Source organism: Piliocolobus tephrosceles, chromosome 10 (assembly GCF_002776525.5).
Source record: "Piliocolobus tephrosceles isolate RC106 chromosome 10, ASM277652v3, whole genome shotgun sequence".
NCBI lineage: Eukaryota > Metazoa > Chordata > Mammalia > Primates > Cercopithecidae > Piliocolobus > Piliocolobus tephrosceles.
This window is the reverse complement of record NC_045443.1, coordinates 66,268,057-66,295,141: the sequence shown is the minus strand read 5'-3', so window position 1 is coordinate 66,295,141 and position 27,085 is coordinate 66,268,057. Positions and strand designations below refer to the sequence as shown.

The 27,085-nt window shown below is 41.1% G+C and overlaps 1 protein-coding gene across 1 annotated transcript in view; it reads left to right on the top strand.

Annotated features, from left to right (window-relative positions):
* Window positions 1–14,846: 14,846 nt before the first annotated feature.
* The window catches only part of CPM (carboxypeptidase M), a 110,318-nt gene continuing 98,079 nt past the window's right edge, over window positions 14,847–27,085 (top strand). Inside the window, exon 1 of the mRNA XM_023195337.1 lies at window positions 14,847–14,912. The gene's annotated coding sequence lies outside the window, so the exon portion shown is untranslated. The remainder of the gene's footprint in view (window positions 14,913–27,085) is intronic.

The window sequence follows — 27,085 nt, the reverse complement described above, 5'->3', positions numbered from 1 at the left end:
CACAAAATCAAGGAGAAATAACATACAATATGCAGTTTTCATTCTGGGTGCTCTGCACTGAAATATGCAACAGATTCTCTTTCTTATTTTTGAGAAGGACAAGAGAGCTGCTTGTCTAGAATCACTGTTCCCTTTGTCAATAAATAAAAGGCCTTTGTATTTGCAAGGATTTCACATGATGTTACAAAAAAACAAAAAGAAAGAAAGAAGGAAAGGCGTGTAAAGTTTTCCATAGCAAGTGTGCTCACAAAATTTGCCTGTACCGCTTAATTACAGAGGATTCAGAGGGAAAACCCACAGTTCTGTGCGGTGCTGTTAGAAAGGCTTCAGGGTGTCTGGGTGTCTTTTCCTTGGGGTCTCCTCTTTCCTCTCTATCTTTCACAAATTAAAAAAAAAAAAAATGTTAATTAAAGCTGAACAGTTGAAGCTGATTTCCAAGGGACTGACAACATCTGACACCAAGCTGAATTAATAGCAGAGAAAATATTTTTTTCCTGTATTGAAACTACCAACAGTGTTTAGCAAAAGTGATTTAAATCCTTTATAAAGTTTCTAGAGTTCTTAAATAAACACTGGACTAAGATAAAGGTCTAGTTAACTCCAAATATTTCAAAGGAGTTAAACAATATAAATATTTTCTTAAAAGTTAAAATCGAGATGAATCTCAAAACTAGTTAATGAAGATTAACTCTGGATATTTAGAAAAGATCTTTATCTATAAATATGTACGTTTATAAGGCAAGAAGAGCCTTGGTTTCATTAAGGAAGGAATAGCAGGGGCTGGCAAATGGAATTTTATTAAGTAAAGGTCAATCCATGTAGCATCAGGTGATAGTCCTGTCACCAACTGCCCTACTTCTACAGATAATCTTTAATGATATTAAAAGTTTTTGTCTAACTCCACTTAGTTATTTCTGCCCACTGTTGTACAATGTATGTGAAAACCCTGGCGTCAGGCTCATTTAACTCTGCTAAAATAAGTTAGTTCTTATTAATCATTAGTACCTTATTGAACTGACATTTGCACTAGCAAGAACATGAAAGAAAGAACATAGAGTAGGTATGTGGGCTACAGGGGTCAGGAAGGTTGAACACATAAAATGGTATCCTAAGAGCGGTAAAGGCAGCTGTCCCTGGGAGAGATATCCTCTCCAGGGGTGGAACTTGTAGAATGAGGTGGTTCTGGAAAGACCCCCGGACTGTGGTCATCTCACCCAAGTCATGCCATCTTGAAGGCTTTTCAGGAGATGCCGGATCACCTTCTCCAGGGCCTGTGTTCTCTTCTCTCTCAATGTGGACTTACAGTCATGGTCAAACGCATGAGCTCTGCAACCAGACTGAGGTCCATTGCTCAATTACAATTTCAGCTGTGCCACCTGGGAGGGGGTACTTTTTTGTTTATACATGTCTGCCCCATTTAAATGTAGCTTTCATGAGGGCAGAAGCTTTCATTCACAGCCATAGAAGAGGGCTCAGTGCATGGTGGGTGCTCAATACTTCATTTAAATTTATTAAAAGAATAAATGAATGATAAGTGAATGAGTAGATGAAGTGTGTAACCTTTCTGGGCCTAGTTGGTTCATCTGCAAAACGAGGGTAATAACAGCACTCAGTGTGACATCTACACAGGTAGCAACCGGTGTCAGAATGCAGCAACAGGGTTTACCTAGCCAAGGGGTCCTTTATGTTCTTCCTGTTTAGGGAGAATGTGGTTTCAGGATGTGCAGCTGCTGGCAAAAGGGTGACAGCTAAAGCAACTGCAGGTGGGTCCTGTTATGTGTTGTTTAATCATGTTCACTTGGAAACTCACTCTGCTTTTTCAAGAAGGAGATTTGGTCGTACAGACGACCTTAGGTCATTCTGTTATTTTTGGTTTCATAGGACAGCCATTTATATTTAATGAAATAAAAGAAACTCAAATAATATGTAACTGAAGAAGGAAGAAGGATAAGAGCAAGATTTTCCAGTTATATCTCATGGCTCTCATTCTCATTTCACCTACACGACTTGGGTGGGAAAATATTTTTAGAATTCAGTATGCTCAGTTGCAAAATAAGTGTATAAACATTGATATCTTTCCTACATATGGCTCTGTTTGGTTGGAAAAAAATAATGAATATTGTTTTGCAATAGCAAAACTAAATATTAAATACCCATGAATAAACTCGACAACAAATATGAAGGCCTGTGTAAAGAATCCTTTACAATTTTACTCAGAGATAAAAAAGGAAATAATTAAATGAAGTGACATACTTTATTTCCGGATGAAAAGATTCACTCTTATAAAGGCATCAATTTCCAAGTCAATTTAAAAATTTAATGTGAAAATTTCCACAGCATGTTTCTTGGATCTATTCAAATTAATTTTAAACATTATCTGAAAGACTAAACTTATAAAAATAACCCGTATCATTTAGAAAAATCAGAAGAATATGGTTAAGGAAGAACTTGTCCTGTTAATTATTTAATAAAACATATCATAAAGCTTTAGTATTTAATGTGTAATAAAAAAGATTGCAAGTCACGACCTCCTAAATTATTTCATAGCCTACTAAGGGTCATGAACGGCAGACTAAAAAACATTGGTTTATAAATATCCAAAACTGAGCAGTTTCATTAAATATATTATAATACAGTCATAATGCAGAATATATGCAGTTATTAAAAATAATGTGGTAGAACTATATCGGTATGGAAAGATGTTGACAATACGTGGGTGAAAAACTTTACTAGAACCACCCTGTTTTGAAAGGAAAAAATATCATATATTTTTATATATGCAGAGAAAAAGCATATGGACAGAAAAGTACCAATAAATCAACAACAGCCCATTTGTCTCTAGCTGCTGGGTTTATGGGCAAGTGTAATCTTCTTTTTACTGCCTATAATGAATATGCATTAGTAATTAAAAGATGAATTTTAAACGTTTTAGACTGTTACATAATATATAGATTTTGTTCATTATTTTCAGTCTAATGTTCAAGAAAAATGCAGATTTGGTCCTTAATACATAATTAATATCCATTACACGATTCTTTAGCAAAGATATTATAAAGTTATAGTGCTTAAAGTATAATAAATAAGTTTGCTAGTCATGACCTTCTAAATTATTTCATAGCTTACTGAGGGTCATGAACTGCAGTTTTATTATATTTTCTGTCATTTTCTTTGACAGAAAAATACGATAAAATGAAACATTCCTAATTTCTTTAACATTAAGTTTGCAGCAGTAGGCAATCCTCAATCAAAATAATCATATTTTTAGCTGCAAAATAGGAAACACTTCTTCCAATTCCTGTCATAGAACTTCTCTAAGAATAAAACAGCTGCTTAGCTATCATTGCCTTTAAAGGAAAAATTACCATCATTAAACTGCTGCTTTGGGTATTTGAGTCGAGGTGCTCTACGGGCTATTGTGTAACACTGTGCCTCCTGTCACACTACCAACCTGCTGGGCTTGAGTGGGCCATCCAGGCTTAGAGCTGGCTCTAACCAACACGGGTAGAAGTCAAGATTTATTTATGCCAGGGCTGCTGACTAAGGCAGTTACTCATGAGGACATTTTTAAACTGGTACAAGTAAACCCAAGCAACCTTTAAGGGGAGAAGTCACAAACAAACACATGAAGTCTGGAGTTGGACATGTGTCTTGGGAGAAGAGACACGGGTGAGGGAAGATGATGCTTGCGATTTCCAATGTGCACCTCCCTCTTTAGCTGTGGCTGGTAAAGTTACCTAAGTCATTGATTTTCTCCCCTCTAGATGCTGCCCCGAATTTCACTTTTGTCTGCTTTCATAATTGAGTGACCAGAGTAACAGTCTGTCAACCACTCCTCAAAATATTTGCCTCAAGTCAAAAATAGCCTAGAAGAGTTGTTGGTGAATACAAGGCCAATTTCATGCTCTCTTAAAATAATGACACTTCCAAGAGTAGAACTGAATAAGTTTCATAGTTCATATCTCTTGTTCTAGACTTCTACATCAGGAAATGTTACAATTTTCAAGGCATGTAGATTCAGTGAAAAAGAAAAGAAAAGAAAGAAAGAAAAGAAAGCTTAAACTCAGGAGGCAGAGGTTACAGTGAGCCCAGATCATGCCACTGCACTCCAGCCTGGCGACAGAGGGAGATTCCCTCTCAAAAAAAGAAAAAGAAATGTTACAATTTCACTGTTTTCGGAATCATTCATTCTGAAATTTTGTACATCTATAAGTTGAAAGAACTAGATGAGATGGTTTTAAATAAAAGTACTGAGTGAGAACATTCTCTAGCACATTATCTGGCAATATGAGATGTTGTAATACAATGTTAACAGTATACAATGTAAAGACACCATTGTATGCTGTTAACACTGTAACAGTACACGTTGCCTCATAATATTAAAAACTCTTATAAACTTCATCTTAATGGCAGAATAATATTCTAAGATGTGATTAGGAAACCACTTTGTAAACCTCATTTCCAATTTTTTTGTTATTTTAAACAATATTATGATTTCTAACTTTATGAAAAAAAAATTTCCAAATTTCAGGTCATGCCTTTAGGATAGATTCACAAAGTAGAATTACCATAATAAACATTTTAAACTTACATTGCAAAATTATTTTCTAAAAGGCTTGTAGCAATTTTCATCCCTACCTGCAATGTATCAATAGCCACTTCCTTGTTCCCTCATTCATATTAGGCATCTCATTTTCAAAAATGAATACATACAAAAAAATTTTTTAAGTATTTGATACATTGATAGGTTATGAATTTTGTTCACTGTTGTTTAAATTTGTATTTATTTTTATTTACAGTAAGATTAAACACTTTTCTGTATGTTACTTAGTCATTTGTATTTCCTCCTTTGTGTATTGTTGCACATGCCTTTTGCCTGAAAAGGACCATTTCCTTTTCAGTAGTAATCAACATTAACTACCATGATGGCTACTATGACAGGAGACCTGATTTAGCTTGGGCTTGGGGGAGGAAGCAACAGAGGTCTGTCTGCTGGAAAGTGACCTTTGAGTGGATATTCAAATGATGATGGTGGGAGGTAGAGACATTGGGCAGTAGCTTTCCCGGCAGAGGGACAGAATCATTTGTTTTGAGGCAGGTCTGACCTGTGAGTCCAGGGCTGTCCAGGGAATAAGAATGCTGGCTCTAAGGGACATGGGCATTCTGGTAAAAAATGAAGAACATTTTCATCCATGCTTTGATGAGACAGACCTCAAACTACTATCACACTACTATGATACCATAGATGATGACTACTATGATATGATTTTTTTTCTTTTTTTTATTATACTTTAAGTTCTAGAGTACATGTGCACAACGTGCAGGTTTGTTACTTATGTATACATGTGCCATGTTGGTGTGCTGCACCCATCAACTCGTCAGCACCCATCAACCCGTCATTTACATCAGGTGTAACTCCCTAGACAATGTAGTATAATACAATCTCATATCAAAACTCAGGGTCTAATACCTTCTCCTATCTAAAGTGTTACCTTATCATAAAACAATGAATGGTTTTAAGATAGCTAAGAAATGTAATACCCTACAAATTTATTATAATCATTTCTTGCCAAAGACATTTTCATTTATGCTGACATTTCAAATATAAGGACTTTTAAATTTCCTCTTTTTCCTAAATGCCATAAAAGTAATTGTAACTAACATGTTGGGCCATTACTTTAAGAAATTTTATTTACATAACATAAAATTCCTTTATGAATGAACAACATATTTTTAATTGGATTGTATTGTGGTCCAAAAGACCTTAAAAAATAAAAGAAGTTGACTGAGCTGAAACTAATTCTTGATCTACTTTCAGCCATCAGAACTATTACATACTTACAGTGTCATAGGGAAGGCAGTCATTACTTTGTTTTCATAAGTTGGCATAAGTTGGGCATTTTATTAAGTAAAAGCACTTTTGAAACTGTGAATCATGATCATGATCATTAGTGAGTCATGAAGTCAGTGGATCAGACTGGCTTTTTTTTTTTTTTTTTGAGACGGAGTTTTACTCTTGTTACCCAGGCTGGTGTGCAATGGCACACTCTCAACTCACTGCAACCTCCACCTCAAGGGTTCAAGTGATTCTCCTGCCTCAACCTCCTGAGTAGCTGGTATTACAGCCGCACTCCACCACGCCCAGCTAATTTTTGTATTTTTAGTAGAGATGTGGTTTCACCATGTTGGCCTGGCTGGTCTTCAAACTCCTGGCCTCATGTGATCCACCCACCTCAGCCTCCCAAAGCGTTGGGATTATAGGTGTGAGCCACTGCTCCCATTCTTTTTTTTTTTTTTTTTTTTTTTGAAATAGAATGGAAGGGAAAAGAAAAGAGCATTGCATATAATAAAGGTAAGTATTGCTTCAAGTGGATGTGCCACGTTGCTATGTAAAATGCATCCCTACTCTAAGGCTATGGTCAAACTGGTGTAAAAAGCACTGGAATTCAGGCATAGTGGCTTATGCCTGTAATCCCGCCACTTTGGGAGGCCAAGGCATGAGAAAGGACCACTTGAGAAGCTCAAGATCACTCTGGGCAGCATAGTGAGACTCTGTCTCTACAAAAAAATAAAAATAAAAATATATAATAAGTAAAACTTAGTCTAGCATGGTGGCACACACCTGTAGTCCTAGCTACTCAGGAAGCTGAGGTGAATGAATTGCCTGAGTCCAGGAGGTCGAGGCTGCAATGAGATGTGACTGCATCACTGCACTCCAGCCTGGGTGACACAGCAGGACCCTGTCTCTAAAAAATAATACTAATAATTGTTTTTTAAAACATTTTAAAGCACTAGACTTTACATAATAGCTGGTACACTTCTTATTTTTAAAAAGTCTTAAATTATTCTATCCTCACCCCAGCGAATACTCTCCATTAACATTAGCCTTTAATAAGGTAAATTTAAAGTTAAATGTGCTGCTACCATGTGCTACGGACTGTTCTAGGCCCTGAGGATGCAATGGTAATAAATTGGGATCCTAGCTCTCATACAGCTTCCATAAAGTTGGGAAGACAGATGAAATATATGAAATACAGAGTCAAGTTGTTCTACAAGCAACAGAAAAAGATGAAGTGTAATGGCAAGGCAATGACTCAGGTGCAATTTTATGTAGGATGGTCAAAGAAGGCATCGTTGAGAAAGTGACATTTGAACAGAGTCCAACATTTAAGTTTTTAATCTAGCATTTTAATGTTATTTTAAATTTAAGTGAATATTTTGATAAATAATAGCTAACAACTGCTGAGATTTAAAATTTTAAAAACGATTTCATTCCCTATTATGATGCTTAACTTCTTGTTCATTTGTGTATTTGGTCATTTACTCAACAAATATTTATTTTGTGCTTAACCAAGGGCTGGTCACTGTACTGTGCCTTGGGGATTGAGCTGAGGAAAAGACAAACTTATTTCTTGCTCTTAGAAGTGTCTGGCCTCCTGAGGTGTACACTGAGGCAGGAGAATTGCATGAACCCTGGAGGTGGAGGGTTTTTGTACACTGGTGTGTACAAAAGAAAAGAAAAGAAAAGAGATACACAATTCCAAAGTGATAAGTGGATCATGGGGTAGTACAGATTGCAGTTCCCTTCTTGGGAGATCAGAGAAGACTTTCTGGAGGAAAAATGATTAAATTGAGATATAGAGGGTAAAATTAAATTTCAAATTTTTGCACACACCCTCATTTTAAATTTTAGTCGAGGCCACAGGCTTTTAGCGGTGCTTAATAAGAAACTTTGAGTTGTGACAAAAGTACTTTTAACTTCACTGGATCAGTCATTACTCCCTGATTTAAAAAATACAGAAGTTTAAAGAATGTTTACACACTTGTTACCATTAAATTTACATTAAATCTATAATCATTCTGTATCTTGTAATCATAAACTTAGATTTCCCTCTATTTACTGAGAAGGGCAAAGAGTGCCCTGTAATATTCAGAGGTACGTTTTTGCAGTTTGAAGGGCAGTTGGTTTATAATCTGGAGACTGCAAATGTTGGTACTGCAGAACTGCAGTCTACACTATCGAATGTTGTTGTAGAGAATTGTGTTTGTTCACTTGAGGTTGCAAACTGTGTTTGTCATGTGAGGTTAAACTTGCTCACCAACCCCACGATAATTAACTAGTAAGGCCTCACTGATGTTGTTATAATGAACTCAACCACTATAAAGACCTGTGGGTTTTCTTGGCATAAGGAAAGTATTTGAAGCTTTTTCCTTGCATAGTTTATGCAAATAAAAATAAATAGGTAAGGCTAAGCCAATTAATTTCAAGCACAACGCCAAATCTCATTCTTCCACAGAAGTTAGCGTGCAAGGTGGAGCAGAAGTGTCTAGTTTTCCAAATCAAGGGAACGGAATGCAGCAAAGGCCTCAAGGCCAAAACCGGCAGGTTTGTTTCAGGAACTTGAAAGTAGTTCAGATGCGAGGCTTCCGGGTGAAGAGGGCAGATGGAATAGATGCGTGTTATCTCTCCCCCGACCCAAACTTAATCCACTGATGCAATGCCCTCCAAAAATGGCATTTCATAACCACCACCACCCAATTTTTATCCAAAGCATTTATCACTCTCTAATAGACTGTGTATTTTATTTCATTATTTTCTGCTCCCAACCCATTCCCATGGCCATTAGAATATAAGCTCATGGAGTACAGTAATTTTGTCTATTTTCCTTACTAATGCTCCAGATTGAGGATGGGGAAGTAAAGACTGATTGGAAGTTCAAGGCTGAGGCTTATTAATTTTGACCTTTACTCTAGGTCCAAGGTGCTTTGGGTAGACTATTTTTTGACTTCCCTCATCCCCACCCTTAATCTCCATGTTAGTATTTAAAAGTATTTTCCTTTGGACTGGTTGGAAATTTCCCAGAGAAGAGTCTTCCAGTCTCCTGCCTGGAGGGTAAGGTCTGGGAAACTGTCAGATTCTGGGGGCTGAGTGGGAGAGAGGTCTGGAGTACCTGCACCATGGGCATTAAAATGCAAGCAGCCACTACACCTCTGCTTTCCACAGAGGGTACCATTCCTTCACCTATGTCTGGTATCGCTCACTCCAGAGACACTATTTTGCCCTCTCTAGAAGATAAACCTCCAGTCTTCAAGGGGCTATGGCCTCAGTCACCACAGTGATCTGGAGTGGGGCAAGAGGTGAGAGAGCCCAGAACTCCAGAACACAAAAGCCTGCCTGCCTTCCTGGGAGGGTGAAGGAGAAAATCACTTTTCCTTATTTCATTGATGAATCTGATCCAACAGTAAACCAGTTCCAAGTATATTTCTATTTTAAATTATTACTCTATACCCTGTCACATTAGCTAACGCCAATGAAATCCAGGGAAGCTCATTGCTTTACGATCCATTAAAAGAGAAGAGCCCCACCTGCCTTCATAAACATTTGTTCTCTCTTTGATGTGCTTTTTAGGGCATACTAAATAAGAGGCCCATGGTAAGATATTAAATGTTAAGCTAAGCATTGAACTAAAGTCTGAATCTGTGTTCCCAATGGGAGGAGAAGGGTTTGGGTTTAAATGTTTGACATCTTACACTTGTACAACATTCTTGTAGCACTCTGACAAGTATACTAATTATATTTCTGATGGCATTATGAAAAATTTGTATTATCCCATTACTGAGTATATACCCAAAGGATTATAAATCATGCTGCTATAAAGACACATGCACACGTATGTTTATTGCAGCACTATCCACAATAGCAAAGACTTGGAACCAACCCAAATGTCCATCAATGATAGACTGGATTAAGAAAATGTGGCACATATACACCATGGAATACTACGCAGCCATAAAAAAGGATGAGTTCATGTCCTTTGTAGGGACATGGATTAAGCTGGAAACCATCATTCTGAGCAAACTATCATGAGGACAGAAAACCAAACACCGTATGTTCTCACTCATAGGTGGGAATTGAACAATAAGAACACTTGGACACAGGGTGGGAAACATCACACACCGGGGCCTGTCTTGGGGTGGGAGGAGGGGGGAGGGATAACATTAGGAGATATACCTAATGTAAATGATGAGTTAATGGGTGTAGCACACCAACATGGCACATGTATACATATGTAACAAACCTGCACGTTGTGCACATGTACCCTAGAACTTAAAGTATAATAAAAAAAGAAATATTTGTATTATCTGTGTTTAAGGAAATATTTGTGATTTTGAGGAGGGTAGCTCATTCTCCCCACCCCCATAACCCAGGTTTCCAAACCTTCTCTGAGGAGGTCAGAGGAATTAGAAAAGAATCCCAGGGCCGGGCACAGAGCTCACACCTGTAATCTCAGCATTTTGGGAAATGGAGGTGGGCAGACCGCTTGAGCCCAGAAGTTCGAGACCAGCCTCAGCAATATGGCAAAACTCCATCTTTACAAAACATACAAAAATTAGCGGGGCATGGTGGTGAGTGCCTGTAGACCCAGCTATTTGGGAAGGTTGAGGCAGAAGGATCACCTGAGCCTGGGGAGGTCAAAGCTACATTGAGCCATGATCATGCCACTGCTTTCCAGCCTGGGTAACAGAAATCTTGTCTCAAAAAAATAAAAATAAAAAAGAAACCCATTTACTTAACAATTTCCCTGGGGATGTTTCTGCACAGCCTCAACCTTTGCTCAGCCCTGGTCCTGAGATCTCTTTTGAAGAGGACCCGTTTGAACTAAAAGTCTACTCAAGTCTTTCACTACTTAAGGTCCAGGACCTCAGCTAAGGACACCTGTTATGAGGTGAAAGTATTCATAGCTTCAACTGAAAAAAAAAGGTTCTAAGTCTTTTGGAGAAGCTCTTAAATACCAGTAGATACTAATGTTGCTCTGTTTCCTGTCACAGTGACAGTCTATATGACGCTGCCCCTTGTTGCACCACCCCGTAGTCACCCAGAGAAGCAGCAGAGGTCAGAATATTAGTCATTAGCATTCAGCAGATTTATTATTAACTTTTCTACATTGCCTTTCAGACTCAGGAGCAAATTTATGTCCAAGTTAGCTCAGCTCAAGACATAGAAGCAAAAAGCTGATTATTTGTCTGGTCTTCTCTTTCTATCTGTGCTTCCAACTTCTGCTAGTTCTCTTCAACAGTCTGGCTGGTAATGGTTAGGTCCCATTCATCAACTCAAATATTAAGCTATGGCTTACCTAAGTAAGTCTATAATATGCTCCATATGGATCTCTGGCTTCAGACATCCCCTCTCTTTCTTCTTCATTCTTCTACCACAAACGAACCATACCTTCTCTTCTTATTAATATTTAGGACAGGAGCTGTCTTATGTAGGATAGGTCTTATTTATTTCCTTTACACAAGGCAAGCAGAAGCCTCACATAGTGACTGAAGTCACATGTATTTCTGATGAAAGAAAATGAGGTAAAGGGAAAAGGAAGCAAAGGAACTCACAGGAACATTGGAGTTCCATAACAGCATATTCAGTATGCTTACAAAAAGTTTATGGACTGCTTTAACTCAGGCACATGTATACAAAGATTTCATTTGATAAACTTCATTGATCCATGAAGTCATATTAGCAAGAAAAATGGCCTTCAAGATCAATTCCTGCTTTGCTGGACCTTCTACTAATTCTTCTGATTCCAAGCTACCAAGTTGCAAATGAGTTGCAATGATAAGTCAAGATCACTGTTTAGCCAGCATTTGCAGATGGGGATTCTGGAACTCTCAGATAGATGAAGACACCCTTCTGAAATAATGGTTGATTATTTACCTAATGCTGGTTTAACTTGCTTTTTTAACCTGGCAGCCAAAACACAGTCTGCTGTTGGTAAAAATGGAGAAATTTTATTCAGTAGAATTCCTTTTAGGGAGAGCACTGTACTTGTTTCAAATGAATGTCTTGATAAGACATTTTGGGAGTATTTTTAAAAAGACTACCAACCCAAGTGTCCATCAATGGATGAATGGAAAAACAAAATGTGGTGAAGGGAACCAGACTGTTCCACCCCAAAATATGCCACTTTGGCATAAGAATTATTTTGAGCTAAAGACAATCAAGAAACAGCAGACAGAAAAACAAAAACTCTCTGCCGTCCCCCTATCTGGCTAAAAGCAGGACATGACTTTCCATTTTTAATGGAAAAACCAAACTCTGCAAAATAGTTTAAAGAGATTTTTCTGAGCCAACAAGAGTGGCCATGACCTGGAGAAACACAGCCTCAAGTGGTCTTGAGAAAGTGCGCTCATGGCCAGGCAGAGTGGCTCACACCTGTAATCTCAGCACTTTGGGAGGCCAAAGCAGGTGGATCACTTGAGGTAAAGAGTTCAAGACCAGCCTGGCAAACATGGTGAAACACTGCCTATACTAAAAATGCAAAAATTAGTTGGGCATGGTGGTGGGCACCTGTAGTCCCAGCTACTTGGGAAGCTGAGGCACAAGAATCACTTGAATCTGGGAGGTGGAGGCTGCAGTGAGCTGAGATCATTCCACTGCACTCCAGCCTGGGCAACAGAGCAAGACTATGTCCAAAAAAAAAAAAAAAAAAATCAGAGAAAGTGTACCCAAGGCAGTCGGGTTATAGTTTGGTTTTATACATTTCAAGGAGACAAGAATTACAGCTAAAGACATAAATCACTTCATGGAAGGTAATATCGGTTCAGCCCAAAAAGGCAGGACATCTTGAGGTGGGGAGAAGAGCACTTACAAGTCATAGGTGGGTTTTTGGGATTCTTTAGGTGGAAATTGGTTGAAAGAATTAAGCTTTATCTAAAGACTTGAAGTCAGTAGAAAGGAATGTTTAAGTTAAGGAGGTTCATTAACCAATACACTGCGTCAGAGTGACCTGTAGGGATATGACTTAACCTTTGTCTGGCATGGTCATAGGTCCCGTTTATAATTTGGTATCTTACTGTCACAAAGAGTCTGTTTTGTCAGTCTTGTGATCTCTATTTTAACATTAATACTGATCAGTTGTGCCTGAACTCCAGAAGGGAGGGAGTATAAAAAAATGTGTTCAACCTCACTTCCTGTTATAGTTGGAAATTCAGTTTTTAAGGTTTTTTGGGTCTCCATGGCCAAGAAGCGTCTTGTGTCATGTGGGCTTAGGATTTTATTTTTATGTTATGCATTTACAAAGGTGTGCTCTCCCTTGTCAAGGAAGAGAACAACTCTTAACACAATTCCCTGATGGGTTTGGTCAGCCCTCTGCACAGACAAATCCAATTTACTGAGATTGTGTTATCGCAGTAAAGAAAGAGTTTAATTAACGCTAGGCTGGCCACATGGAAGATGGAGTTAATACTCAAATCAGTCTTCCTGAAGGCTTGGAGGTTAGGGTTTTTTAAGGATAGCTTGGTGGTTAGGGGACTAGGGAATGCATGTTGCTGACTGACTGAGGACACAATCATAGGGTTGTGGAAAATGGTCCTCATACACTGAGTCTGCCTCTGGGTGGGGGCCACAGGACCGGCTGAGTCATGAGTCAGTAAGGTCAGTCAGTGGCCAAAATGCGAAAGTCTGAAAAACATCTCAAAAGATCAATCTTAAGTTATACAATCATGATGTTATCTATAGGAGCAATAGGGGAAGTCACAAATCTTGTGACCTCTGGCCACATGACTCCTGAGTAGTAAGGGATTATAGAAACTATATTTTAGCAGAATTTAGGCCCCTCCCATATTCTAATCTTGCAGTCTTTCACTAGTTTTACAAAGGTGGTTTCAGCTCCTGAACAAGGAGGGGATCAGTTTTAGGGAGGGACTATCATCCTTGCTTCCACATTAAACTAGAAACTAAATCCCTTCCATGGTTAGCTTCCTATGCCCAGGAATGAGTGAAGATAGCCAGTCTGTGAGGCTAGAAGCTAGAAGGTTAGACTCCTCTCACTGTCATAATCTTTGCAAAGGTGGTTTCATTAATCATCGGGACTCTTCATCACTGGAGATGACTCCAGATTCTTTTCAACCCAAAGACCTAAAGGGGAATGTATATAACAAGCCTTACTAAACCACTCTTTTTTTCTATTTATTTCCTCATATATTTCCTTCCCACAAGTTACCACCCTTAGGAATCCCCCTTTTCCTTTGTCTTGTCAGTCTCTGCAGTGTATCAAATGTATCACTCTTTGTCAAAATGCTGTGTCATCTCTTAGGTCTAACTGCTTCTCTGCCCCTTCACTTTTCTAGGAAGGCTCCTGTATATATATAAATGATAAACCTTTCCTCCTGCTAATCTGTCTTTCATCAGCCTGATTTGCAGGGCCCCAGATACTGAACCTAAGAAGGTAAAGGAAAACATTATTTTTCTTTCCCCACAGTGGTATATGCATACCATTAACTATTATTACTTAGCATTTAAAAGGATGGAAATTCTGACATATGCTATAATATGCATGAACCTTGTGGACATTATGCTAAGTGAAATAAGCTGGTCACAAAAAGATGAATACTATATAATTCAACTGGTGGGGTGTCTAAAATAGTCAAATTTATAGGGATGGAAAGTAGAATGGTGGTTGTCAGGTGCTAGGGGGAGGGGGAAATGAGAAGTTGTTGTTTAATAGCCATAGAAGTTCAGTTTTGCAAGGTGAGAATGTTCTGGAGATTAGTCATCTAGGGGCCAAGGGAAAAGTTCCCCTTTGCCCTGTGAAATTTCACTGAAAAATCAACTCACAAAAGGCAGACTAATAGGAGAAATAACATACAAATGCATTTAATGTGTACATGGGAACCTTCAGAATCAAGACAAGGGAAAGTGCACATTGTTATGTTTAGGTTCAACAAAGTATGTAGAGCTGTGTAGAAATATGACTGGACAAAAGAGTATGATCTAACTTCAACAGATGAAGTAAGGAAACCCAGCAAGGCCTGTCTGTCTAGATTCTTCTTGACTTCCCTGAGCAGCATTTCTTCCTTCTGGGTATGGGACAGGACCCTTTCTGGAATGGGGGTCTTATGACCTACAGTCAAACAAGGTAGGTCTGATCATTTCCTTATGGCCAGTTTTTATACACAATGTCAACCAAAAGTATCTGAGACAGGTCCCAAGCAATGTAGAAAGTTTGTTTTGCCAAGGTTAAGGGCACACCCATGACACAGCCTCAAGAAGTCCTGCCTCTGTGCCTAAGGTGATCAGGCCACGGCTTTGTTTTACACATTTTAGGGAAACATGAGACATCAATCAATACATGTAAGATGTACATTGGTTTGATCCAGAAAGGTGGGACAACTGAAAGCGGGGACTTCCAGGTCATAGGGAGATTTAAAGATTTTCTGATTGGCAATTGGTTGAAAGAGTTATTATCAATAGAAAGGAATGTCTGGGTTATGATAAGGGATTGTGGAGACGAAGGTTTTATCATGCAGATTAAGCCTTCAGAGAGAACAGATTGTAAATGCTTCTCATCAGACTTAAGAAGTCTGTTCTATCAATAATTCTAAAAGGGAGGAGGGTATAAGGGGGCATGTCTGGCTCCCCCTTCCCATCATGGGCTGAACTTGTTTTTCCGGTTAACTTTGGGATGCTTTTGCCAAGAGGAGGAGTCCTTTCAGATGGTTAGGGTACTTAGAATTTCATTTTTGGTTTACAAGAAAGGTGGATGAAAAGTTTGATAATATTTTTAGGTTTTATAACTGACTTTGAGGAAAAGGGGTTCTGGTTTCTAGGACCCACCTGGGGAAGAGGGATTCTAGTTTCTATGGCTGCCCTCGGGGGAGAGTGGGACTGAGAGACAGGAGGCAAGCAGGAGAAGATCAGAGAAAACCTTTTGCTTCTCAGGCTGCTTCTGAGGCCTTGATTTTAGGGTATTGTTTTCCATGTCCCAACAGTGACACAACAGTGTGACTGTACTTAAGACTACTGAACTGTAGATTTAAAAATGGTTATGATGGTAAATTTTGTGTTATGTGTATATTACCACAGTTTTTTAAAATCTATTTTAAAAAGACCATGAAACACTTTAAACATTAAAAATAATCAAATATTTTTTAAATTGCTGATTTAAATATACTTATGATGGCTTTTTAACCTACACAGTTGTCGTTGGGTTTTTTGTTGTTGTTTGTCTGTTTGTTTGTTTAGTAGAGATGGGATTTCACCCTGTTGGCCAGGCTGGTCTCAAATTCCTGATGTCAAGTGATCCACCCGCCTTGGCCTCCCAAAGTGCTGGGATTACAGGTGTGAGCCACCATGCCTGGCCCATTCAACTTATACAGTTTTTTTTTTTTTTTTTTTTTTTGAGACAGAGTCTTGCTCTGCCATCTCGGCTCACTGCAAGCTCCGCCTCCCAGGTTCACGCCATTCTCCTGCCTCAGCCTCCCGAGTAGCTGGGACTACAGGCGCCCACCACTACGTCCGGCTAATTTTTTTTTTTTTTTTTTTTTTTTGTATTTTTAGTAGAGATGGAGTTTCACCGTGTTAGCCAGGATGGTCTCGATCTCCTGACCTTGTGATCCACCCGTCTCGGCCTCCCAAAGTTTCTTCTTTAAATAAAAAATACATAAGCCAGGCACAGCGTTGCACACCTGTAGTACTGACAACTCAGAGGTTGAGGTGGGAAGATTGCTTGAGCCCAGAAGTTCAAGGTCAACATTGGCAACATGGTGAAACTTATTCTCTAAAATAAAATATATATAATAAAAAATTTAGGCTGGCCACTGTGTCTTGCATCCGTAATCCCAGCACTTTGGGAGGCCCAAGGAGGGTGGACCACTTGAGCCCAGGAGTTCGAGACCAGCCTGGGCAACATGGCAAAACTCCATCTTTACAAAAAACACAAAATTAGCCAGGCATGGGTGGCACGTGCCTGCAGTCCCAGCTACTTGGGAGGCTAAGGCAGGAGGATCGCTTGAGCTCACTGGAGGTTGCCATGAGCTGAGATCACACCATTGCACTCCAGCCTGGGTGACAGGGCAAGACTCTGTCTCAAAAAAAAATTTTTTTAAGACTACAGGTATTTTCATTATTTTTCTCATGACTCTTCTCATCCTTCTGATATTTGTACCTCAATCCTCAGACCACTGTCCCTGTCTATTCTGTCTGGGTGGACATTAACAAATTTCCTAGTTTTTTACTGGGGATGACAGTTCCCAATGCTAAGTTGCATAGCCTTTCACCTGCCTGACTGGTATACTAAAAAATCAACTCTCAGTTGTTACAGGCAATCATCAAGATTAATAGAAAATGCGTTACTCTTTTCACCTGTTCAGCAGATAGGACAAAGTAGGTGCAGAATGGTTAATTCACCTGAACAAGTCATACCAAAGGACTCAAATGAGGGCTTATACAGGGTCAGCTTTCTGGGCTTGAGACCTGTACAGTCACAAAGGTCGCCACACTTAGAGGAGTCCCATGCTTGTTTAAGGTTCTGCTGTTATCATCTTGACATTATATATATATATATATATACATTTTTTTTTTTTTTTTAACAAAATGCTCCATATTTTCGTTTTGCACTGGACCCCGCGAATTATCTAGCTGGTCCGGGACTTAGGTCACTGATCTCAAAATACGATGTTCTGGGCTCAGCAGTGGGAAGGGTCATACAAGTAAAGAAGCGTTATCCCTTTTATCCAAGATTCAGCGTAGCTATTTTATACACAATGGACATACTGATTTTGCTGTAAAGCACTGCAATACTAACACTAGAATCCACCATTTAAAGGGAAGTTAGAGCCCTCAATAGTTACATCCAAGTTTCAGAGAGAAATCCCCACAAAGACGGATATAATTTTCTCATAAATATTTACAAGTTTTAAATAGTTGGATGTTAGTCACCCCATTTATCTTGGTGTTGTTTCCTTGTGAATGAAGCCCATCCAATGTCTACATCGTATTGAGAAAAATCTATGAAGCTAATGCAGAAAAAGGAATCAAGAGTGCCAAAAATAAATGTTTCCATCCTGAGCCAAAGAATGAATCCCTTGTGCATTCATATGTTATAGAAAATGTGATTCCTTTTTTCCAGTTTTACAAGGCCAACACCTATCAGAAACACAAATTCTGACTTTTACTGACTTAGACTAGGTCTCAAAAGCCATAAAAAGGCTGTTCATGGAAATGAACAAAGAATGTGTTTGTATCTTTATCTGAGAAGTCATGCCAGAACCCCTTTCCAATCAGCAGGGTAACATTTGCTTTTACATTTGTATGTTTTAGTGAGTTTTATAAACCCTGAAGCTAATCGACTTTTCTTGTAAAGTAGAGACGTAAACTGATTTCAGGAGAGATGCCTGGGGATACAGCAGAGCTGAAATGTTTGTGCCTTGTTTATTAAACATGATCATCCTCACCAGAAATTACCACAGCATCAGGTTTCCCAGAAGGTTCTGAGGGCTAGAGTTTGTGCTTCACTTCTTCCTTATTCCTAAGGCACCTAATGCGACGCTAGCATGTGAGAAGTACCCAGCAAACCCTCTCTTCACCCTCCCCCCAATTTTGGCCTCTCATGGGAAAACCCCCTCCTTGTCCATGATGTTTCACCCACATCTGTCTTGACTCGACAATGCCCCCATGCAGCCAACTTTTCATATTCTCTCTTTCACACTTTCATTATAATGTATTTGTCCTTGGTCCCACTGCCTTTGATTTCTAAGACAAAAATGATTTAAAAACTAACTCAGTCTTATGTTTTGAAGAATTAGTGTATTAACAGCGTAGCACAAGACCTCTATTCTCCTTTAGGTAATTTTTTTTTTTTTACAATAACAATGATATTTTAAGACAGTGACCAATGGAATGAATCTAAAAGTTGGAATGTCTTATTAGGCAATGGGGATTTTGAGACACTTCTGAGTCTCATCATTTAGATTGCAGTCTATGGAGAGGACTGGCTCTTTCTAAAACATATCCATTCATTCATTTAATCATCAAACATATCCTGAAGACTTACTCTGTGCCAGGGACTGCTGCGGGTGCTGGGATGGAACACTGAACAGGATGACCAGGACCCTTTTCTCATGGCACTTACATTTGGAGGATGGTGGTGGCAGGAATATATGAATAAGGAGAAAATATTTAATGATAGTAAATGGTATGATGAAGGTGAGACAGAGATGTGCAAGGAAATGACAGTTGGGGTGCAAGAACTGGGGGCTACATCTAAGTGGTCAAAGGTCTCTCAAAGAGGATGGCACTGAAGTTGAAACCTGAATAAGAAGGAACCAGACATGGGACAACTTGGAGAAGACTGTGTCTGGCACAGGGCAGAGCTTGTGCAAAGGCCCTTGGGTGAGAGGCAGATCTGTGTGTTCAGGGCACATGTGGCTATAATGTAATGTTACCAAGGGAGGAGAGGCAGGCGGGGCTAGTTCATGTAGGGTCTCGGGGTCCAGGAAGGAAGAGGCTTTGGGTTTGATTCTGAGTGTGACTATGACTAGAAGCCCCTGGAGTGAAAAGGACATGTTCTGATTATGTTTTAAAACACCCCTCTGGCATTTGAGCTACAACTAGACTACAGGTAGCAGAGAGGAAGCAAGGAGGGGATTGGGAGAGAGACGATGGCATCTCGGACCAAGATGGCAGCAGTGGAGGAGACACAAACAGCATTAGGAGATATCTTGGTGATGGAGTTAACAGGACTTCCTGAGGTATTGCATTGGCTGGGGTGGGTGGAGAGTCAAAGACTCCTGGGGTTTTGGTTTGAGCAACAGTGTAAGGTGGTTTCATTTCCTGAGACAGAAAAGCCAGGGGTGGAGGGGACTGGGTGGAAGGGGTTTGAGGGGAAAACCAAAAAAGTCATTTAAAAATCCCCTTTTTAAGTCAGGAAACAACAGATGAAGGAGAGGATGTGAAGAAACAGGAATGCTTGTACACTGTTGGTGGGAGTGTAAATTAGTTCAACCATTGTGAAAGTGTGGCGATTCCTCAGGGATCTAGAACTAGAAATACCATTTGACCCAGCAATCCCATTACTGGGTATAGACCCAAAGGATTATAAATCATGCTACTATAAAGACACATGCACACATATGTTTATTGTGGCACTGTTCACAACAGCAAAGAGTTGGAACCAACCCAAATGTCCATCAATGATAGGCTGGATAAAGAAAATGTGGCACATATACACCATGGAATACTATGCAGTCAGAAAAAAGGATGAGTTCATGTCCTTTGCAGGGACATGGATGAAGCAGGAAACCGTCATTCTCAGCAAACTATCACAAGGATAGAAAACCCAACACCGTATGTTCTCACTCATAGGTGGGAACTGAACAACAAGAACACTTGGACACAGGAAGGGGAACATCACACACAGGGGCCTGTCATGGGGTAGGGGGCTGGGGGAGGGATAGCATTAGGAGAAATACCTAATGTAAATGACGAGTTGATGGGCGGCAGCAAACCAACATGGCACATATATACCTATGTAACAACCCTGCATGTTGTGCACATGTACCCTAGAACTTAAAGTATAATAATAATAATAATCTCCTTTTTAGTACCTAACATCCAGTTAAAAGAGAAGTCATGACTCAATCCTCAAGAAACATGGTTATATGGAGTCATTGCCTTATGTGGGCACAGTATGCATTTAGGAAGGAAGAGTCTGTCTTCTGGGAAAGTGTGGAAAATCCAAATTGGACAGAGCTCATTGAAAAACGCAAGATTTCAGTCACCAGAGCTGTATTTCTCAACTGCATTTTGGAAACTTTTGCCAGCACATTCTTAAGACAGGGAGCTCGGAAGGGAATTTGAATCGTGGAGATGCTGCTAAAGGAGCAGTATGGTGCCCCCTTAGCTGAATACAGAATCACCGGAGAGCTGTGTCCATGACCATTTTTGTTTTTAATTTTTATATTTTCTGAGAATCACTTCTTGGTCACAACACATCATAGACACTGTTTCTGGAATACAGGTTTGAGGATACCGTGTCAGCAGCTTCAAGAAGAAGAGACCTTCTTGCCAGGACATTAAATGATACTCTGCTCTGGGAACCTGCTTTGAATAGTGGGATTCAAGGACATGAGACCTTCTTGCTGGATTTTTATAACACAATCTCTTCATGATTTTACAAATAAAGGAATAAAATCCAGATAAGATGATGTCTACCCTTCCTCGGGGTGCTCTGCCGATTGTCTGGCGATGATGTCAGGGCAGCCAAAGACAGGATAAAGGCGGAGGAGGGTGTTTGTGCCCTTATGTTTTTAGCACCATTGTTCATAGGACTTGTGAGAGGATTCTGGAACCAATAAAGGGGTAGAAACAGGTACCTGATTCATAGGTGAACTGGAACAAACACGAATGTGCCAGACTTGTATTGAAGCTAAGCCATATTTATTGCAATGTTGAAGATTCTCAGAAATCAAATTTTATGTCTATCCATAAGTAAAATGGAACTGCCATTAATAGAGCTTTTACAATGTAACATGTGAACGGTGATTTGGTGCTCTGAAAAAAACACGGAATGAAGAGTGGGAAGGAAGGTTCTAACCTTGGCTCCTGATAACTTGTTCTGTGATGTGGAGCAAATCATTAACCTGTCTGTTTTTTACTGGGCAAATGGGGATAATCAAGCATAGGTCCTTTGGCCAATGGGTTGTGATGATTAAACAAGGTAATTTCGTGCAAGAAGTCCAGGTTTGGGAGTCAGACAGACCTAGGTTTGAATCCAAGTGCTGGTGATGGCAGCGGTGGCCTGTCTGGAGTGGCTGCTGCCATGATGCCAGCTGTAGTGGGGGAGGCGTGGCTGGGGCAGCAGGCTCCATGGAGCCAGTGGGAGCCGGGAGCAGGCCCTTCCAAGTGGGAGGGATGGGAGCCCCGCCCTCCTGGGTGCAGCTGCAGCTGCCCAGCCCCGACTACAGACCCTGGCATCCCTGCATTCTTGGGGCCCAGGAATTCCCCCTGACCTTGCAGGCTCAGAGGTGACTGGTCCCACTGCCTGGCCTCTCCCCGCTCCTGGCACCCGTTCCAATTTTAGAGCAAACTGTGGCCAAACCTGGGTGCTGTCATGATTTGGCCAAGTGTGCATGCTCTGAAGCACTGACATGCCAGCACCCCGCCACCTGGGACCCCTCCAGACTTTGGGCACTGAGGAACATTGGAAGCAGGCTAAGAGGGGACTGGGTGTGGGTCTGCAGGAGCCCCTTAGCAGGAACAGCCTGGGCACTGTGGGTGCTGTGGAGGGCAGGTTGATGGTGGCAGGAGGCAGACAGGCTCCTGGGTGGAAAGCGGCAGGTACCCAGTGAAGCCCCACCTCCAAACTAGGGATGGCCTGAAGCCTGGGAGCTGGGCTGTCAGTTCTGCACACTGGAGTGAGAACTTATGGTGCTTTTTCTGGGACACCCATGGCCACCCATGGACCAATCCATACACACTTCCTCCCCTCTAAAGCCTGTAAAAACCCCAGACTCAGCCAGACTCAGGCAGACATGGGATGACCTGCCTGAGGATAGGAGACACCTGTTCCAGGTCTCTTCTTAGCTGAGGGTTGCACAGACCTCAGGGCAACCTATCTGCAAATGGGAGCTACCCACTTCAGGTCTCCTCAAGAACTGTTCTACCACTCAGTGAAGCTCCTCTCTCCCTTGCTCACCCTCCAATTGTTTGAGTACCTCATTCTTCCTGGATGCAGCACTAGAACTCAGGACCCACCAAGTGGCAGGACTAAAAGAGGTATAACACAAACAGGGCTGAAACATGCCCCCCCACCAAACACACACACTCACCATGTTGTAAGCAACAAGAAGAAGAGAAGAGTTGCGGCCCTTTGGGAAGCGCAGACCTAGGGGTTGCTGAACCCAGGTCTGTGACACCCAGGGTTCCTGGCATCTCTCAGCTTCCAGGCACCACTATGTTCCCCTCATCCAGACACAGGTGCCTGCAGCAGAAGCCATGTGCAGTACGTCTGGTCCAACCACAGCCTCACATGGAGCTAGCACCTGTGCCAGTGCCTGGAGCTGCCTGCCCTGCAGTAGCAACCAGCGTGCCTGGCTGTGTGCAGTGGCTGGAGCCTGCACTTGCTTGCCCACACACCCCTTGCTGCTCCACACCTGGCTTGTGTTTGGCAGGTGTGGAATCCGGGCCAGTAGCACAAGCTGAGCACAGCCTGCTGGGCTGAGTGAGCAGAAGGAGCCCAGCAGGCCCAAGTAAAACTCAGGCAAAGGTGCCGCCGGCCACAGAGGCTTCCAGCAGGAAAAGTGACACCCCTGAGGATCCTGGGACACTGACACTTACTCGCTTAGTGATTGTGGATATAATTTTAAATCTTTGTGAAGCTCACTTTGAAAAATTGTAAAACAAAGTACTTAGCATGCTGCCTGGTACATAGAAGTCCAGTCAGTGGAAGCCATTATTATTATGTGAAACTTTTCGAAAATGTACTTTTCAACTATAATGTAACATGGTATTACTGTTTGAAAATTAGAGGCAGTAGTTTGCATTTCTCATGATCAGAAGCCAAAATATAAACACACACTACCTAAGAAAGCTAAAAAAATTGTTTTTTTTTTTAGATGTTGAGTTTGAGAGGCCTATTAAACATCCAAGTAGAAATGTCAAGTGAGCATTGAGATATGTCAATCTGGGGCACAGAGGAGAGGTCAGGGATGAAAATTTAAATCAGGGGTCACTGGCACATAGATAGGAGTTAAAGCCAAGGGACTGGATGAGATTATCTAAGGAGGGGGCAACACAGAGAAGGCAAGGAGCCAAGAAGGCCCTCACTTGGGGAAGGAGAGAAGTCAGCAAAGGAGCCTAAGAGAGATAAAAATCCAGACTGTGTGTGTCTCAGAAGCCAAGAGAAGGTAGTGCTTCAAGGAGAGGGAGTGTAAACTACGTCCAGTACTGGTGAGAGCCTGCCGCAGAGGCAGACAAAATATGCGCTCCTTGGAGGTCTTTGGCAACCTTGAGAGGGCGGTTTCAGAGAGATGGGAACAGAATAAGGGGACTGAAGGAATGTATGTCATACGCTTCCAGGTTGGGCAATACCCCCCAAGTTGTGCTAGACTAGCAGCATACAATGTTCTTTAAAGTTTTAATTTTTTTTCTAAGTGATGTGGCACAGAGAAAATATACAATGAAAACATGCCGTGACATTTTTATCACCACCTACATAGCTCATGAATCTTGAAATGTCATGAAAGAGTTCCTAAATTAACCAGCATGAATAACTTTATGGGGTGGCTCTTCAAGACATCATGAAGGAGTAACTAATAAAAGCAATTGTAAAAAAGCCTAACAAAAATAGAAAATCTGGCTCGGAATAACTCATGCCTGATGCATTTTATGTTGTAATGCTGACAAAACCACCATAAACACACAACAATGACTTCTGTGGTGAAGGCATTTATATTACAACCCATCCCACAACTAACAAAACATTTCTCTAGAATTGTGACAGACTTTTATTTCACTTGTCACAAAGTGCAACTGGAATCATATCATGTTCCATTTAATTCAACGAATATTTTTGTTGAGCAGATAGTAAATGGAAGAGGCTGTGCCTGCCACTGAAGGAGACACACAGAGGAGTCACAAGTAGCCCTTGACTTCAAAAAGCCAATGAGAACTCTCTCTGCCTCCAGGCTGCACCACCACCAGGGCGGGACGGAGCCTGTCCGGATTGCCACTGTTACACAGCACCTGGGCAGAGAAGACACTCACGGCAGTGTTTGTGAATGAATAAATGAATTCAAAACAGAGAATGATAAGTATATCGAGTACATAGTAGGTGTTTAATAAATTATGGACCAAACATCTTAGGACATGTTACAAAATAAGGCAAAAATAAATACAGGGATATTGGACTGCCAGAAAAGATTACTGAAGAGATTGTGGCTTCTGAAATAGGCCCTGAAAGCTAGATAGAATTGCAACAGAAGAGTCAGGAGGAAATATATTCCATGCACGGAAATAAGAAAGAACTGCTTCTGTAAGATTTTTAACCACAAAAGGAGATCCTTGGGTTCTACCATTCCTGCTTAAAAAAAAAAAAAGAAAAAGAAAAAAAAAAAACATACCTGCTGAAGGAGGCTCGCCATTACTGAGGCACGTGAAGTGTACTACTCTGAGCTCCTTTCTAACATTGAGCCAAGTATTCTGCAGGAGCAATGGGTATGAATGTCCCATGCTGGCCCCCACAGTTATAACTTACAGGGAAGGCTATTCTCTATGAGCCAGTACCTGCCTCCCTGGCCTGACATTAACTTCTTGGGAAATAGCGATTTTGGTTAGGTCACCTGTACATTTTGGATGAAAATATTCTACCATTCAACCTTAGCCAGAATCACACAGATAGGCCAGGGTGTATGTAACACAGGCAACAGAGCTCAAGCGTCGTGTTCTCCAGATCCACCTGTAGGCACAGGGCAGGGATACATGGTTGGCCACGAAGGGTTTTTCTTTCTACTTACTTCTGGGAAGAAACTCAGGCAGGCATCAAAGACATCTGCAGAACTAACCAACAAAATGAAACCTCCATGGAATCATGCCCTGTCCTCAATCTTCCCAACAATCTGGAGAAGGCAGAGACCCTGTGGGAGGCATGAAAAGATTATAAATAGGAAATACTAGGGGAAAGTCTCTATCTCTTCTCTCTTCAGCTGGTGCTGTATCTCAGAAATGTCCCAAATATGTGCTGGGATGAGGGGACGGGCTGGGCAGAGCCAGCTTCACAGGTGTGGGGCCTGCCCGATCACTCAGAGCCCTCTGCTTAGAAGGGCCCCATGCTTTTAGTGCAATGCTGTCACCACCTTGAAATTCTTAATAATTTCATTTTACACTGGGTCCCACAGATCATGTAGCCAGTCCTGGAGATGTGGGGCTGGCAAGACCTAACCTTCAGAGAAAAGAAAGTTCAGACTAGACTCTCACCTGGGCTTTCAACTTCTCTTTCTCTGCCCAAATACTCTCAATGCCAGAACAAGGTAGCCTCGTACTGGCTAACCTGAGTCTAAGGGAAGAGCAGGGAACAGCTCTCCCCAGCAGAGGCATTTCCTTGAAGGTTCAAATTTATCCTAAGAAAAAACCCAAAACATATTTGCATTCTGTTCTATGAAATATCTATTAGATACATTTTAAAAATAAGATAGACTTTCCCCCAACAAAGCAATCCTTAAGTAGCATTGATGCTTCAAAAAGATATACCCTTATTATCACTTGGATATGAAGTCCTTCTGGCCCCCAGATAATCTCAAATGCCATAGCACAACATGGCATAGCACAACATGTCCCGGAGAGGAGAGAGGAAACTCCAATTCAGCAAAAACCCACCCACGGATTGCAGCTTCCTCCCTCCCCTCACATGATTCCCCATGGCCTTTGCTGGCACATTGTGTAACTCATGGCATCTGGCTCCTTTCTTTCTGCCCTTCCTCCTTGTCCTCTTCTTAGGAAGTCATGTTTACTTGCTAGAATACTGCCCTAAAATAGGCTTACATTTCCATTCCCAGTCCAGGGTGTGCTCACAGCCAGTCTAGGTGGTTCCAAGAGGCCTCTGGGCTCCTGGTTGCTCTGCTCCCCGGGCTCTGCCACCTCCCAGTTTCCATGCCTCCTCCCTGCTCTGGACACACGACCCGCTCGCTGGTGGTGGGGGCTGGCACGGCCAGCACTTGGCATCTGTAATGTGAACCCTAACGATGATGAGAACCTCCAGGATCTCCCTTGCCTCTCAGCTTTGCACACACAATACCGTCTTCCTAAAATGACAGAAGATTTCCATCTGTCCCCGGGGCCCAGTGTAGACGCCAATTCCTCTGGGAATCCTTCCTTGACATACTCCTCTCCCCTACTCACCACCAAGATGAAACTAGTCTTCCCATCCTACTTCTTCTTTTCCTTGTAGGAATACTCACCACACTGTACTTACTACACTTGTTTAATTTACCTGTATCCCCAGCTAAACCCTAAGCATGATCGGGTCAGGGACATACATGCTTGCCTTGTTCTCCATCATATTCCCAAAACCTGAGAGCCCCAGAAACGTTGTTGAATGCTGCTGAAGTTTGAGAATTGTTAAGTGATTTTTATTTATTATATCGCAACAATCCTAAAAGGAAAGGATTAGTGTTCTCATTTAACACTTGAGGAAAGTAAGGCTCAGAGAGCTTGAGTGAGTTTCCCAAGATCACACAATTGCCAGGCTGTCAGACTTTAAAGCCCATATGTTTCATTCTATGTTCCAGAATTCAATCAGAGAAGCAGAACCACTGG